A 5286-nucleotide genomic window follows, 5' to 3' on the forward strand; every position below is an offset into this window, starting at 1 on the left:
AAAATAATAGTTTTCTAAGGTGATAGAGTGTTTTTTTTTTTTTTTTTTTAAGCTGTTAAATTTCAAACTATAAAATAATTAATCATTTAAAAAAAAAAAACAATCTTTATTTCAAACCTAGTAGGATAAAGGGGCTTCCACCAAATAAGGGATTGAGAGTACGAAAACAGAATAAAATATTACGATTTTTTTTTTCCAAGTCTCAACATATCAACCATAATAACGGGCCATTTTATCTCTTACTGCATCGTATAAATCCTTTGAGAGCAAGCAGTTACCTACCTCTTCCAAACAAAAATAGCAACCAAAAAAAGTATTATTAATTGCAAAATTTAATTATTTGTATTGTCTAATTATTTTTATTAAATCATATCTTTTATAAAATAATAGTTTTCTAAGGTGATAGAGTGTTTTTTTTTTTTTTTTTTTAAGCTGTGAAATTTCAAACTATAAAATAATTAATCATTTAAAAAAAAAAAACAATCTTTATTTCAAACCTAGTAGGATAAAGGGGCTTCCACCAAATAAGGGATTGAGAGTACGAAAACAGAATAAAATATTACGATTTTTTTTTTCCAAGTCTCAACATATCAACCATAATACCCCTAATTATTTGTATTTATAATTATTTGCAAGATTTAATTATTTGTATTGTCTAATTATTTTTATTAAATCATATCTTTTATAAAATAATAGTTGTCTAAGGTGATAGAGTGTTTTTTTTTTTTTTTTTAAGCTGTGAAATTTCAAACTATAAAATAATTAATCATTTAAAAAAAAAAAACAATCTTTATTTCAAACCTAGTAGGATAAAGGGGCTTCCACCAAATAAGGGATTGAGAGTACGAAAACAGAATAAAATATTACGATTTTTTTTTTCCAAGTCTCAACATATCAACCATAATAACGGGCCATTTTATCTCTTACTGCATCGTATAAATCCTTTGAGAGCAAGCAGTTACCTACCTCTTCCAAACAAAAATAGCAACCAAAAAAAGTAGTATTAACTATTTACAATGAAAAAATATTGAAAGAGAAATTAATCTTTTAAGAAAATATTTATGTATTCTTAAAAAAAATTTCTATCTTTTTAAAGAAAATATTTATGTATTCTTAAAAAAATTTTCTATCTTTTTAAAGAAAATATTTATGTATTCTTAAAAAAATTAATCTTTTAAGAAAATATTTATGTATTCTTAAAAAAATTTTCTATCTTTTTAAAGAAAATATTTATGTATTCTTAAAAAAATTTTTTACTTTTGTTAAAAATTTTCCAGTTTTTCAAAAATTATTAAAGGATATAACTTTTTTCTTGATACTATAAACTTTTTTCACCTGTGAAAATGATCGATAAAGACAAAATATATTTTAATAAAATAAATAACATTTTATTCAAAGTTTCACCCTAGCACTTCTTCATTACCAGGTTTCTTATCAATTTTATTTTTACAATACATTTTTTAATTTTTTTATTTACATCTAAATGTGCTGGTAATTAAACATCGTTTAATGTTTTGAAAATACATTTTTCCCCACTGGAGCTGATTTTCTATTTCGCAAAAAGTCATTTATCTTGATATCCGAGTGCTTGTCCTATTTATAGGTCGTGTAGAAATCGTCCAAATGCTTTCCCCTTAACGAGAGCACAATGTTTTATAAACTCTGGTGCATGAAGAAAAAGTTGTTGTCAGTTCATCTACTTTAGTACAGCCAAAATCCTCTAAACTGTAAAACATTCTGCAACGGTGGTTGGAATGTACAAACTCCGGTAATGGGATTAACTTTCACGGCATGAAAAGCAAGTTCTTTGACAATGTAACACCATGACGAAAGTTGAAAACCTTCAAAATCAGTGACTAAAGCTGACAATCCCTTTTTCGGTTTCCTTCCTACAATAAAAAAAAGAAAATTTTGAATCACCAAGAAAAATAATTAGACGACACACAGTTAAAATGATTATGATAATCTTCATAACTCCTTTCGATTGCTACGATTAAGAATTTATTTGCAAAGTAAAAGTCTTTACCCCCTGAGTTCTGTCTAAAATAAACATTTTTTTACAAAAACAAATATGAAACGTTCCTTTAACAAAAAAAAAGTTAATTTAACAAATATTAGCTTTATTTAGATTTCGTAATGAAAAAAAAAAAATAACTGTTCGTAATTTGTAACTAAGAAGATAATAAATTTTTTTTATTATTAGCAAAATAAAAAAAATTAATTAAAATGAACAAAGCAATTTACTTTCTCCTGGTTAATTAAAGATACAGATTAACACAGCTCAGCAGATCTATAAATAATACTATTTAACATTGACAATACACTATTTTATCATCAATATAATAAAATAACATAGTTTTTTAAAATTTTAATAAAAAATTAGTACTTACTTGAATATCATCATGCTTCTGCTTTAGTATTGCGTTTCCATCCATAACGAAGAGAAGAATCCTTTTTTATTCTAGTGGCTCCATCTATATTTAAATATTAAAAAGAAAATATATGAATAACTCTTCCTAAATTCTAGTTATTTTTAATATAACTATAGTTGATATAATAGTTCTTAATTAGAACTAACCTAATCAATATCAATGAATACATTTCAAATAAATTGATTCAATATTAAAATAAAATTGTATCTATTAAGTATGTCTACTAAGAATATTAAAAGTATTAGACTTAAAGGTATATTAATTTTAAATCAATGAATGTTATTTTTTTAAATGATTAATTATTTTATAAAATTAGATAATTATCACCTTCTTTTGAAATTTTACAGCTTAAAATTTTACGGTTATCAATGTAGTCTTGTCATTTTTGAACCCAGAAGACAAGGGAACTCCTTGATCTTGAAACAATACATGTCTTCGAAGTGGACTTTGTGAGTACCCATGTTATATGAAGAGGAAAACCACGAAAACCTCCTACGCTTAGTCGAGTCCCCATGTTATATGAAGAGGAAAACCACGAAAACCTCCTACGCTTAGTCGAATCCCCATGTTATATGAAGAGGAAAACCACGAAAACCTCCTACGCTTAGTCGAGTCCCCATGTTATATGAAGAGGAAAACCACGAAAACCTCCTACGCTTAGTCGAGTCCCCATGTTATATGAAGAGGAAAACCACGAAAACCTCCTACGCTTAGTCGAGTCCCCATGTTATATGAAGAGGAAAACCACGAAAACCTCCTACGCTTAGTCGAGTCCCCATGTTATATGAAGAGGAAAACTACGAAAACCTCCTACGCTTAGTCCAACGACCAGTAAGAGTTGTGAAAACTGAACAGATTGCATCTAATTTTTAGTTTTGCAAGATATTCAACTCGTATTAATATAGATATTTAGGAAATATAAATTTTATTAATTTTAGATTTATTTTTATGAAACAATTATTATCTAACTAAAAAACTAATATATAACAATATATTTACAGTGTTTATTCAATCATATTTTTAAATACAATAACGAACATCTTCAAACTTATAATTTATCAACTAATACAATTTAATTATTATATTAAAATACTTATTTTGTAATCTCATGAAAGAAATATTTGAATTAATTTTATTTTCTATTAGAAAATGAATAGCTACATATTTATATCATCAATTATATTTTAAATTTCCTAAAAGTTTCAAAATAATTATTTTGAATCTAAGAAACATGTAAAGAGAATTTAGTAAGAGAAGAGTTATAAGTTTAGTAAGAGAAGAGTTAGTAGAATTTAGGAAGAGTTATTCATATATTTTCTTTTTAATATTTAAATATAGATGGAGCCACTAGAATAAAAAAGGATTCTTCTCTTCGTTATGGATGGAAACGCAATACTAAAGCAGAAGCATGATGATATTCAAGTAAGTACTAATTTTTTATTAAAATTTTAAAAAACTATGTTATTTTATTATATTGATGATAAAATAGTGTATTGTCAATGTTAAATAGTATTATTTATAGATCTGCTGAGCTGTGTTAATCTGTATCTTTAATTAACCAGGAGAAAGTAAATTGCTTTGTTCATTTTAATTAATTTTTTTTATTTTGCTAATAATAAAAAAAATTTATTATCTTCTTAGTTACAAATTACGAACAGTTATTTTTTTTTTTTCATTACGAAATCTAAATAAAGCTAATATTTGTTAAATTAACTTTTTTTTTGTTAAAGGAACGTTTCATATTTGTTTTTGTAAAAAAATGTTTATTTTAGACAGAACTCAGGGGGTAAAGACTTTTACTTTGCAAATAAATTCTTAATCGTAGCAATCGAAAGGAGTTATGAAGATTATCATAATCATTTTAACTGTGTGTCGTCTAATTATTTTTCTTGGTGATTCAAAATTTTCTTTTTTTTATTGTAGGAAGGAAACCGAAAAAGGGATTGTCAGCTTTAGTCACTGATTTTGAAGGTTTTCAACTTTCGTCATGGTGTTACATTGTCAAAGAACTTGCTTTTCATGCCGTGAAAGTTAATCCCATTACCGGAGTTTGTACATTCCAACCACCGTTGCAGAATGTTTTACAGTTTAGAGGATTTTGGCTGTACTAAAGTAGATGAACTGACAACAACTTTTTCTTCATGCACCAGAGTTTATAAAACATTGTGCTCTCGTTAAGGGGAAAGCATTTGGACGATTTCTACACGACCTATAAATAGGACAAGCACTCGGATATCAAGATAAATGACTTTTTGCGAAATAGAAAATCAGCTCCAGTGGGGAAAAATGTATTTTCAAAACATTAAACGATGTTTAATTACCAGCACATTTAGATGTAAATAAAAAAATTAAAAAATGTATTGTAAAAATAAAATTGATAAGAAACCTGGTAATGAAGAAGTGCTAGGGTGAAACTTTGAATAAAATGTTATTTATTTTATTAAAATATATTTTGTCTTTATCGATCATTTTCACAGGTGAAAAAAGTTTATAGTATCAAGAAAAAAGTTATATCCTTTAATAATTTTTGAAAAACTGGAAAATTTTTAACAAAAGTAAAAAATTTTTTTAAGAATACATAAATATTTTCTTTAAAAAGATAGAAAATTTTTTTAAGAATACATAAATATTTTCTTAAAAGATTAATTTTTTTAAGAATACATAAATATTTTCTTTAAAAAGATAGAAAATTTTTTTAAGAATACATAAATATTTTCTTTAAAAAGATAGAAATTTTTTTTAAGAATACATAAATATTTTCTTAAAAGATTAATTTCTCTTTCAATATTTTTTCATTGTAAATAGTTAATACTACTTTTTTTGGTTGCTATTTTTGTTTGGAAGAGGTAGGTAA

The 5286-nt window shown here is 25.2% G+C and overlaps 2 long non-coding RNA genes across 2 annotated transcripts; one reads left to right on the forward strand and one right to left on the reverse strand.

Moving 5' to 3' along the window:
* Positions 1-1366: 1366 nt before the first annotated feature.
* On the reverse strand, positions 1367-2527 carry LOC147816702 (uncharacterized). Its single transcript, XR_015428757.1, has 2 exons — positions 2391-2527; positions 1367-1889 (listed from the first exon to the last, which is right to left on the reverse strand). It is a non-coding gene; the product is annotated as an uncharacterized LOC147816702 (long non-coding RNA).
* Positions 2528-3717: 1190 nt separating this feature from the next.
* LOC147816703 (uncharacterized) lies at positions 3718-4878 on the forward strand. The gene is made up of 2 exons (XR_015428759.1): positions 3718-3854; positions 4356-4878. It is a non-coding gene; the product is annotated as an uncharacterized LOC147816703 (long non-coding RNA).
* Positions 4879-5286: the final 408 nt, after the last annotated feature.

The sequence above is a fragment of the Parasteatoda tepidariorum genome, chromosome 1 (genome assembly GCF_982258835.1).
Source record: "Parasteatoda tepidariorum strain Cologne lab strain chromosome 1, Ptep-v5.0, whole genome shotgun sequence".
Lineage (NCBI taxonomy): Eukaryota > Metazoa > Arthropoda > Arachnida > Araneae > Theridiidae > Parasteatoda > Parasteatoda tepidariorum.